Raw genomic sequence first — 12,390 nt, forward strand, 5'->3', positions numbered from 1 at the left:
ACTAACCCGACATTGCATCTTGCATCATCTGCAGAAATTCTGATGAATCAGAATTTGCCGTCTTCAATTTGATTCCCAGGCTGTGAGATGAGGTTTTTAGGAGACTGGGAAAGCAGCATTCAGAAAACTTTGGACGACTGTTCTGGTACAGCTAATTGTCTGCTTTATCTGGGAACTGTTGTGGAAAACGAAATCATCAAGTGCATCTTCAAAACTGCAAACCAAATCAGGGTTATATGCATTATAATGATCATGATGACTGAGGAGCAGTTTGAATTATTCAGCTATTTTCTTTGTGTTTCCATTTTTTAATGTGCTTGCTTTAAGTTAATATTTCTTTTTTTAATGAGGCCACTGGGGACAAAAGGTGGTTGACACAGGGGAGTACATTCTCTGGCAGAGTAAATTCCTCATATATAATGCAGAGAATAAGTCCTTGAGGTAAGAACCAAACACTGTAGTGATGACTATGAAAAAATATGCAGTGTGGCTGAAATGGAATAATGTCAGTGCTACTCCTACCAGCTATCTCAGAGTATTAGTCAAGCCAGGCATCACTTTTTGGCTAAAGAAACTTGGGACAAGGAGTTATTATTCCCAAGGTTTGTGTCTCCAATTGCAACACAGTGTATTAACGCATAAATATCTTCAGCCTGTGAGGTTAGTGTTGGACAAGTCTAGCCGCTCTGATCCCACTTCGGTGCAGTTTGACAGCACCAACCTATGCCCCCTGCCCTGAACTGCATGCAGCTGCCATGCAATGCTGACAGCTCTTCATTCTGCATTGGCACAGCAATAAACCCATGGACAGGCACTGAAAAATTATATCTGAAATCACTGAACTTTTCATATTTCCTGGAAGGCTGCTAAATATTTTCATGGTCATCTCCTCACTGTCATTGTTTCACTCTGCAGATTCATTCAGGTCTCTCTACACTTGACTTGGAAATCCATCTGTTTTTTATATTCTTTGTTCTTCCTGACTTCAGAGGTCTCTGGGATTACTTATCTCCTATGTCTGCTGTTGCTTTTGAAGTGCTCATTTATTTCCTTTTCCCCTATGTTTCACATTTTTCAAATGCAGGAAGATATTTTGTTTTCAGTCTTTGTTAAAACAGCGCATACCTTTTCATTACCGTGATCTTTATTAATGCTATTATCATTGCTGTGGATCGGCTCATATTTTTAAGTTTTGATAAGAAATGAGAACAAGACTTATGCTTTTTCAGTCCCCTTTGCTTTGTTTGAAGAAAAAAATCTTTATCTGGTATTTATTATTTATCCATACGGCAGACATAACTGTTAGGCGTTTTATTTTTCTTTGCTTTTTTCCTCTCTGGATGAAAACTTAGCAAAGTCAGCATATAAGAACTGCATTTCAGTCTTTAGAGGCCCTTCAGGACCAGGCACCCTAAGGGAAAAGAGACATTCTGCAGCTTAGGCCTGTTATAAAATTCCTTCATCTCCACGTGATGCTCTCTTCCTGACTCTAGGGAAAGGGAGTTGTTTATTATTGCTCTTGGCCAATTGGAATACAGCTAGATTTTAAAAGGACCTCAAGGCCTACATTCATACCTCATAATCTTAGGAAGCCATCTAGATGTCTGTGTCTGGGGTAAAGTCCAAGTGGACTCCTTCAACACTCAAGAAGAGAGGAGTTGGCCTGTGCACTGAACATCCCGTTGTCTCTGTCTTCCCCAGGACATTTTCCAGCTAGCACCGTGATTATTGTATGAGATTTCACTCCTAACATTTTTTGCTTAGTTTTCAGTTACATTACTAAATCTCAGGCTTTCATAGGAGAAAAATAGGGAAGCATATACCTGCTACTGAGGAGATGGCAGCAACCCAGGAATTTACCCTTGCGCATAACAAGAAATAAAAGCTGAGAAAGCTGTAAAACACGTTCAATGAACTAGTCGATAGCAAACCCTCTTCTCTTTCTTTTTAAAGGATAAGTGATTGCACCTGTGAGAAGACATCTATCTCAGCACACCTGAATTCTCTTTCCACGATTCCTTGACTGAAATAACAATGAGAATGAGATTGGTTCCATGTGAGGTAAATGTATAGATATTTGGAAAAGTTAGGGTTGTAGTTGTTGTGGTTTTATGATTGACAGTAGTGTAGCATAGGAAGTATAGAGGCTGAGGTGGCTAGGGAAGACAAGGTGGGAAGTTTGGAGAAGATAGCTGATGTAAAAAGGGCTTGTTACGCTATAAAACTTCATACGTTCAAAGATGTTTGAGTCCTTCCATAAGATGTTATTGAGAAGTCTTGAGTGGGAGGAGAAAGCACGTATCATAAAAGTAGTAAAACTACTCTTTTAGGACCTATAAGCGTAGAAAATAAATCATATTTTTTTTCAATGAGAATAATTCTGTAATGCCATTTTGAGGAGTAAAGAAATTTTAAATCTACTTTCATAGATTTGCCATTATCCTATAAATGCAAATTGCAGTCTCAACCCAGCTCCTGTTGTATCTTTAACTCCCAAAAGCTTTTGTGCCTTGTTAATTACCTTGGCATCTTTGTATGTATTTGGAATGCAGCATTTAATGAGCAGATCATATGAGCAGCTGCCTTTTATTTAAGGCATGTGGTCGCAGATCAGTTCTTAATTATGTTTCTGTATGGAAGAATAAACTACAAACAATGTTAGACTTAACTGACTTCTAGGCAGGTTAGAGAGGGAGGGGGAAATTTTTGCAAAAAAAAAAATCTATTTTTAATAAAATTTCATTCGATGAGGATAACTCTTTACTTTGTTATTGTCTTCAGATTGCTGCGTGTTTTCCTAAGGCCCAAGCTCCTGGAGTCAGGTCAGAACATATGTTTACATTTCTAAGTATAGAAAGTAGATCTTGAGAGCTACGTGGTAAAATTTCTAAGCTGTATGATGTCTGAAACTGACACTTTGACCTTTCCCTGTTTAATTTGGGAGGGGAGAAACAGGCTTTTGTCAGTACAGTGCTTTGAAGCCCATATTCTCAGGTTGTCACTGTGCTGAGTGACAGGTAGCGAGGGTGGGTTGTGCCAGGGCTCAGCAGGGAGAAGCAAACGCTGTCACAAATAGCACCCACTAATGCTGTGAGCAACACCTCGCTAGACTTGAGTTGGCAGGTGTGGTTTCTGTTTGCTGTGGAAGATCCTTGTTGTCTTTTTGGTTGCATTTTGTAAGAGAAGGCTCAATTTTAAATAGTTCAAAGGAGTTCGAGAAGATGTATAGGTGTGGTTTGGATATAAGCTTTGTGTGTTAGGTGGTTACAAACAGGCTGTTCATAATCAACAGCTGAGATATACAAAGTGCTCAGATGCACACTAACTTTTAAGTATCCCTTGCTAATCAGTGACTCAAGAAAAAAATGTGATTGTTCTTGTGGCTATTTGTTTTTAACAAATGAAGTTGTATTTTTTTTTTTTGTAGTACAGTTTTTATGTCTAAGTATTTGATACCTAAAAATAGACTGAGAGGATTGGATCCACAAAGGAGAGAGGAATGAATGAGAGAAAATCAGCAGGTGGATGAGATTCCCCCATCAGGGAAGCTGTTATTAATATGAAAGTTTGACATGGAATTCAGACTAATAATTAAATTTAACAACATAAAACCAAACTAACTAAAAAACACCCTAACCTTCCTCAGATGTTTTGCAGTTGTTTGTCAAGTCAGGTGACAGACAGCATGACTCCTACGGAGGATGGAGCTCTCAGTGCTGTGTCACTGCACGTAGGCTTATCTTTCCTATGTTAGCTGTGTTCTGTCTGTTGCAATGTGTTGTAGGACTAAAGATCCCAGTGGCAGATATGAATCCCCATGCTTGGGGGACCCGAGGATGGAACTTGAAGGTGTGGTAGCTCTGGGGGTTTAATTTAGAAAGATATTTCCTCCTGCCTGTTGCACAAGTGCACCTTTCCTTATATTCTGCATTTCTAGCAATTGGATGGCAGCTGTTCTCTTAAAACCTGGAGAACTCTGCCAAATTTCATCAGCTGATGATCTGGTTGTTTTTCTATCGGTGTCTTTGCAGAAGATGCCTTTTTACCCTCTCTGTGAGGTGGGAGGTATTGCTGGAACTAGTGCTGTGCTGCAGTGTCAGATTCTCAAAATGTCAGATTTATTTGAGCGTGTGATGGTGTAATTTGGCTTCCTGCTGTGCAAATGAGAGGATTAATTTCCATAATACAGAAATTAGCAGTGCAGTTGATATTTCTCCGACTCACAGCACAAATTAGCAGCTGTGGGTGACAGTCACCAGTTCAGCCTCCTTTCGTCCTCCCTCCAAATAGCCATTGATAAAGACGCTTGCCCCTATTAAACAATATTGAATGCCAAATTGGTGTTATCTCCTCCTGCTCCATTTATCTCCTTGTCTGTTTGGCTTAGAGACTTCAAGTTTTTCAAGTCATGGCTCTGGTTACCCTTCCCTGAGCAAACAGCAGGGAGGGAACCAGCACACTCCACCCCTGAGTCCTGGGTGTGAAACACGTCAGGCAAAGTTGTACTAAAGAATTGCAAAGGCTTACATGACAGTAATTCCTTGAGGATATGGGTAATAAACAGAGTTCTTAGAATGTGTTTGTTTAGAGGTATTGATTTCAAAAGTCTTCAATGAATTCATTTATCTGTACTGAACTTGACAGATTTTCCCAGAAGTTTCACAAAGTGCGAGAAGCTCTGAATGTGGCTATTTGTCTCTTAATTGTTCCAGAAAGCACCGCAGGTTCTGCTTTATCTCTGTCTATAAATAATAATAAGAAACGGTATAATTTCAAGCTTGATTATGATAAAGAAAAACACAGTTATGGGCGAGTTCTCATCTTCATCTGTCAGACAGTTTTTATTTTCCAAAGGAGAATTCAGCTGTTCTATCCTTGATAGGAAAAGGGAGAAATTGGGTCTCAGGATGGCTGAAAGTGTCCCAATCCCTTCTGACTTGGTGACTTGGTGTAGGCAGGAAATGGGACCCTCATCCTTTAGCCCTCAATCAGTCATTCTGTGATACTAAAAATCTGCTCAAGTGTAGCTGTAGCCAGTTGTCCAATAAAATTATTTTATTTATCTTTTAACAACAATAATAAGAAGATTTTATTTAAAATCTGAGATAAATGTTTTCTTGCAGCATGTACAGCTCACTGGTGAAACTCAATGATATTACTTATGTCAAGTGAAACAACAGGTTGTTGTTTTTAAAAAGGATTGAAAAATCCATGTGTTATAATAGCTAACCCATAGTCAATGATAAGAATCTGTATTTTTTTGTGAAGAGAAAGATATTAAACGCTAAGAGCTGAGACATTAAACTATCCTTCAACCTATTTTTTCCAAGGCTACTTGCAATTTACTGTAAAACCTCCAGTGCTACTCGCAGTGAAGAACTGCAGGACTGTGATGCATGTGTCTGTTTCAGTAAGAAACGACAGTTCCTCTGAAATCACAGCCATCTACATAGCTGTTAGCAGCTAATTGCTAACATCATAAAGTTCAATACAGCTTTCATTGTTGATGATATCCACTTGGGACTGGGAGTTCCTCCTTTCTTTCTGAGGGGCTGAGTGTGGGAGCAGGGAAGGGCTGACCAACTGTAAAGGAGTCCATGATACGTGGTGCATGCGTGTAGGTTTTCCTATCTTTGACAGTACCACTCTTCCTATTTTAGAATACAAAGTTATCTGGCATGCATACATGTCACTGAATGCATGGTCTATTATATATGAAATAACTGAAGGACAATGTGAGGTTGGTTCTTCTAGGTGACTTTTCTAAAACAGGCAAATATTGGGAGTAATTTATTGTTAACTACAGAAAATGTCAGATTTTCATGTTTGATATAATGGCATTGCATGCAATTTCCATCTTTTTATGAACTCATTCTGGACTTGTTGCGAGGAATAAAAATGAATGTGCTTACATCTGCCTTATATATGGGTATGATATTTCTACTGTAATGACTCCAGGAGCTGCAGCCTTGAAAAGTGTTGCTATGCTCAAGACTGCTGTTACTGAATTCTTTGCCATAAGGAAGGGTAGAACTTGTGAAGCAGTCCAGAAATTATTCTGTGAATGAAAGAGACATATTTACTTTTGTTCAGTGGAGTAATGCTATTAATTGGACACTGCTTAGCAACTTTCAGTTTCTTGGTGAGTTTATCCTAAACTTGCAGTTACTTGCTTGTAAGAATCATGCTTAAGTTGTGATATATTTGGTGTCCATTCTTTATCTGTTTTAAATGCACGGATCATCTGCTGAAGGTCTAACGCAAACCACGGAATTGTGTAGTTCAAACTATCTGATCAGTCTTCTCTTGTCATAGGCAAAAGCAAGTGCTTACAGAGTGAGTCCATACTAGATATTTCTGACATTAATTGATCTCCAGAGGCTCCTATCTCTTTTTGTTGATTGTGAACCAGTAAGCTGATAAACTTTCTTTAGACATCTAAACTTAGCTAAGATAAATCCAGCTGCTGCTGAAGAAGCAAAAGTGTTAACAAGAGATTTTGATATGGTGTTGGGGAGATGGATCAATATTACTGTGAACAATAAGTAATTCATACCTTTACAAAGAAATAATTGCAGGAAAATAGTGCATCAGTCTAAGGTGAACAATGCTTCTGAAGCCTTCAAAATGATTACTCATTAGTATTGGGTCATGACTTTGTTCAGTAACAAGGAAATACTGCATGTAGCTGTGAATGGTATAACTGCATTAGCGAATGAGCCAGGACAGTGCTGCTGCAAGAAATTAATGCCTTGTTGTCTCTGCTCAGCTCAGTATTGCAAAGAGCTCTTCTGTCTATTTCTCTAACTTTTGAGTGACTTGGGGTGAAACATCCCATGGTTTCTCTTTTGTGATTCAAGTATAGTGTTAAGGAAAAGCGATAATCATCTGAAAACTCTTTCAACGGGCATTATTTTCCTTTTGCTTCTTCATGGTAGGGTAGTTATAGCTCTAAAGAGCACACATCTGTTGCACTTGCACCAGCGTCAGAGGCAATAGTGACTTGTGGCTTCATCATCTGAGTCTGGCACCTGCAACAAAAAGAGATTGCAAACCCTACTCCTGTATCTTTACCAAGCTAATGACAGATGCAGTCATTATAAATCCTGCTCCTTTCATTTCCAATGAGCAGTTCTCTAATATTTGTACTAATTAAAGTCTTCCTTAGCGGTCATCAGGAATGTTTCCCTTCCATTTAAGTGATGTTTCTAGTAAGTGCTTACCTTGTGCTCCACAAAATCACACCAAAAGCAGGCAAAAAAAAAAAAAAAAAAAGGGTAGTATTTTTAGCTCATGCTTCACGACAATGAAGCATTTAATCAGTGGTATTTTATTAATTAGATTATTCTTCAGAGAGCAGTGGCACAGAACTGAAAGGTGTAAATCACCACAGTGAAAGATGTTTGAGACTTTCTCCCAGTCAGATGAGTTTCCTACTCATAGAATCAGTTGAATTGGAAGAGACCTTTAAAGGTCACCTGGTCTAACCCTCTGCAATGAGCAGATACCTACAGCTCCATCAGTGCTTAAAGCCCCTCCAGCCTGACCTTGAGTGTTTCCAGGGACGGGGTATCTACCACTTCTCCAGGCAACCTGCGCTGGTACCTCACTTCCCTTATTGTACTCAGCCCTCCCTCTCCCCTCCCCTCCTCAAAAAACCCAAAAAACCAAAAACACCAACCAACCAAAAAAACAAAACCAAAAAAAACAGTCTTCTGCAGATCAGTAAGAGTTTTGGTAACATGAAGACATGAAGATATTAAAGTAACCTTTTTTTAAATTTTATTTTAATGCTTATTTATCATGACATACAAATAGTTGAGATTTTTCCACAGGTTATATCAGGTTGTTGATGAGTGTATGACAGTATCAGTTACCAAAAGACTGGGGAACCTCTCTAGCAGAACCTGTAGGAATTGAAGTCTAAATTCATGCTTTGGATGTGTGCACACATACAATTCTGGGTCTGTGCCAATTAAAGGTAGAAGCTTTGGCAGTATATTGTAGAGAATTAGATCCATCTTTGTCTGAGAGGTTCTTTGTAGTGCTTGGAAAACTTCTTGCATTAAGAATACTGTGTTAGAGGCAAACATATATATAGCTCAGCACCGCTCCTTTCAGACTGAAAGGTGTGATAAATGTTATTGTTACAGCTATAGGATAACAATACACTCCCTTTCAGTCCACAATAGTCTGTGGCTCTAGTATCAAAAATCAATTTCCTCTGAAGGATCAGTTTGGACAGTCTTTGAGATCAGTGCTTTAAAAGGGAGAGGGGTGATCTATTTGCTTCTCCGCTTTGCACTTAGAATGTCAGCTGCACTGTTTTCTGTTTCTGGAAAATAAAGAATAAGTTATTAAGGAAGGGGTGATGCTTTTTATATTCTGTCTATGAATATGATAATTTAGAAGATATTTTAATAACTGTTTAATCTCCTGTGGGATATACGTAGTTTTACTACTCTACTGAGCCTTTAGTACATATTCTGAGGACAAGATGAATGTTATTTTCCAATTTATAAATGTTTTAAGTCTGAAATGTGATCTACAGGTCAAGTCAAAGCCTAAAAGCAAACTGAAGGGCTTATTATATGCAGAACTATGCTGCTTACATTGCAAATTAGGCCTTTAGTTTGCATAACAGTGATGCTCCCTTATCTTTTATGACAAACAGCTCTAAGTCTGACCATATCATGTCGAGAATCACCAGGTGGAGTTATTGCACACAGCTGAGAATGTTTCTGACTACATAGGCACTGTTAAAGATGTAGTTACTTGAGTTCTCTTTTTCTGACTGCAGGATGCAGTGCAAGTCATAAGGGATGCTGTTTTCCTACTTACATTCCCTACTTAGAGCCTTTTCTGTTAGCCCCCAGGAAGCAGGCAGTTATCTCTAGTTAATGTCTTAAGATAACTGCAGGTTGTTTGCAATCAGCTGTCTTCTAGAATTGCATTTACAGTGAAAGCGAACATGAACCTGAAGCACACATCAGACAAGCTGGTACAAATGGGGAAATATGTTGATAAAGGATGAGATGGGGGAGTTTGGGTTGCTGCTGTCAACTGTGGGACATAACAGGCATCTGTCAGCATCAGAAGGCCCCCCTGTGGGGTTGCAGGAGCTGTATGTATCTCAGTCAAACAAAGGGTAGATTGATTAACTGGGAGTCTGCGTGTACATTCCAGCTGTTCTGTCTGTGAACGGGTGGACATCTCCTTTAAACGTTAAGATTAGGTTGTAGTCACACGTGTTTCTTAAGCAATTTGGAGTCGATCCGTCAATCTTTCAAAGTCAATGGGGTATTTAAAGAGCACGTAATAATCTGTCCTGAAAACTGGATTAAATACCCATTAAATGAAGACACTTAATACTCTAAACCAGGGGAACTTCTACCATTACCTAAATAATAACTTAAGAATTAAGGCATAATTAATAGGAGTTAACTGATCGCTTGCTGGTGGATGTGTAGAGGTTACAATTTAGTCTACCTCACGAATAAAAGCATAACAAATTTAAATGAAGGAAAAGTTCAAGCAGTAACTTTCACTGAAGAAATCTCTCAGATACTTCTAAACACAGCAGAGGAGAGGGTGCTTAGGGATTAATACAGATTTGTTGTGAGGATACGACCTATGTGATACACCAAGCCTTGAAGATCACATTGATCTTTCCTCTTTCAGTATATAAACCCTTAGAATGCACTTTGGGATAAACAAATCCTCCATTTCTGTAAAAGAAAACCTCCCCACTTAGTAAGGGTGGATAAAGCACAAGTACTTTTTAAGATCCCAAATTCTCTCTCAATGATAAAACTGAATCGAAGTACAACATACAGATTTCTCACAGAGATACCTGGAAGTACATATACATGCAACTGTTTAGTCCATAGAAGGTTGGCTTTTATGTGGTAAGCAGTGGGAGCAGAAACTGAATAATTAGTGAGTCAACTATCCTGCATTTCTATGCTGTCACTTGAGAATAGGCAGGCATTTTTGGAAACACTGCTTCTAATATTGGGGTGCTTTCCTCACACCCGACTCTTAAGTCCCATATCTCACTGAAATGATAGATACCAAGTGCTTGTGTTTCCTGACGTGATATGGATGTTCCCATTTTCTAAATAAAAACTCATTACTGAGCTTTAAACTGTACGATCTAAGAGAGGGGAGTATTTCCATATTGCGCTGTTATACTGCTGAGTTGATGGACACAGAAAAGGGAGGACTTCCCCATGCGCTTTTTAGCCCTTGGACTAAATTGTTTGCTTATTTCTCTTTCTGTCTCTCGTGCTTTTCTCAGATAACATTTTATTGTCCTCCTGTTGCTAAACTGATATTGCAAGAAATTACCTATTGTGAAGCTGGAGAAGGCAATATTGCCACTTGCTCCTGTCACCTACTTTTCTGGGAGTTAAGACTGCTGAAATAAAGATTAAAGGGGTCGGTGTGGGGAGGAATGGGAAAGAGGGCAGTGGAAAGATGATGACTGTATAGGAGGATTTTCCATGAAGGAAGGTGCTAGCCAAAGATGTGATAATTGCCCTTCTTACAACATGAGTATCTGTAAAAAATAAAATGTGAGAGCTGGCAAATCATTTCTGATGAGACATGCTATGAGATCTGAATCATTGCTAATGATCTTTTGCATTATTGTTATGAATGTAAGGAATTTTAAAGTCCCTGTGTATTTGTCTTCCAATAGACAGGCATTTTCTAGCAGCACTGATACATAAGAACATTTTGGGGGAGGCGAGGAAGAAGAAATCTCTGAATTCCACCAAAGGCTTTACTGTGATAGAATGTAGCTAGGGAAATGGATTCCTCACCTAGATGCTGAAGTTCAATCAGGTGTTTTTGGTCTCCCTGTATTTTATTAGAGATTTTTATAATGATTTTCATTTCTAGGGGAGATAAGGGTTATGCTATAGCTATCACAATGGTCAACCTATGTTCCTGTATTCGTGTGGCAGAAAGTTCCTGGACATTAGGGATGTTTTGCTAAACAGTAAGAGGAGAGTAACGTGTGCTTCTTGACCATTCCTCATGCAATTCTTTACAAATGTTTTGTATTTTTAAAAATTGGTGATCTTTATTCATATTCCTTATCTGGATTATATCCTGTGAGGCCATTTAGCTGTCTTTTGCAGCTGCTGTTTTTTACTATCAGGTCCATGTTCCATATGGCATCTATAGGGATAGGTATACTTGAGTACTGCTGGGTCAGAGCAGAGCCAAGGTCTCTGTTATCCATATTCTGTATCTAATAGTGGTGGGCATCATAATTTTCAGAAGAAGGTATAATAACTTCCATCGTTAATATTTCTCTATTAGAAATCCTACTTATTTTCTAGATAGACAGAGGTTGGCTTTAACTTTGATGTTATATCTTTCCTGTCTCCTAATATGTTTTTAAGCAACAGTTAAGAAAGGTAATTCAGCATCTCAGTGTCTATGCACGTAGTTAATATATTTCTGATATATTCTTTCCATTTAGGAAAAATAATCTAATTAGAACTTGAACTTTCTGAAGAGTTTACTTAAACATTTCTTACTTTACTATGTGTTAATTTCATGGCTTTCTGCTTAAAAGCAAAGTGAAATTAATGAAGTGCCGTTCAAAATGGGAACAGATCTTCAGGAATGGAACAGAGTTTAGAGTAACATCCCATTCTTAGCTATTGTTTTCAAATTATTTCACCAATATGATTCAGATAGCATTTTAAAAGGAGTCAGACATCTTCATTTTTCAGGGCAAGGGGTTGACATGATGTGACATCCATCAGCTTCTGCTACAGTCCACAGTATTTGTGGCACTTGTCAGTGTAAGGAGTACATAGTAGTGCTGAAGCACGTGGTTCATATGGTGCAAACTGTGAATTCTGTTTTGAGATGACTTGTGTGTTACCTTACCTAGCCTGGCAGGCCTCAGCCTGGTGTGAGCTTCCTGCACCTCTGGACAGGGAGAATAAGATGCTGTGCATTTGAGCTCCATTGTTACAGGTGATGTGGATGTGTCTGATTTGTACCCCTTTGCTTTGTAAACTGTCTTGAAACTGTTGATATGGGGAAATGTGATGTACTGGCAGGAACAATGAAGGCAAGTTTGAGAGAAAGCCTAGAAGGCCTTTTTCTGAGCAATTTTTTTTGTTACTGAATAAACAACAAATGCCAAACAAGCTGGAGATGTTAGATAATACCCCCTCTCTAACTGAAATAACTAATGCTTATGGTTAATAGAGAGCCAAGGTACTTGCTAGAATCTGAATATGAACAGAATCAGAGGTAAGTCCATGGAATGCTTATACCTCAAGCTGTTTAGCCCTGGCCACCTTCCCCTAGCTCCATCTGACCTATCTGTAGATCTGTGCAGTTTGTAGAAGGCTCAAGGTT

General features: G+C 38.7%; 1 long non-coding RNA gene across 9 annotated transcripts in view; it reads left to right on the forward strand.

The window, feature by feature from the left end:
- Positions 1-12,390, forward strand: part of LOC101751087 — a 395,657-nt gene that overhangs the window by 59,701 nt on the left and 323,566 nt on the right. For 8 of the 9 annotated variants that reach the window (XR_006939824.1, XR_005861466.2, XR_006939823.1 and 5 more), the window contains 2 exons: positions 1,954-2,061; positions 2,782-2,822. The exons of the other annotated variant lie outside the window; for it this stretch is intronic. This is a non-coding gene — a long non-coding RNA (uncharacterized LOC101751087). The remainder of the gene's footprint in view (positions 1-1,953; positions 2,062-2,781; positions 2,823-12,390) is intronic. 9 annotated transcript variants of the gene reach the window in all.

Source organism: Gallus gallus, chromosome 7, assembly GCF_016699485.2.
Source record: "Gallus gallus isolate bGalGal1 chromosome 7, bGalGal1.mat.broiler.GRCg7b, whole genome shotgun sequence".
NCBI classification, from domain to species: domain Eukaryota; kingdom Metazoa; phylum Chordata; class Aves; order Galliformes; family Phasianidae; genus Gallus; species Gallus gallus.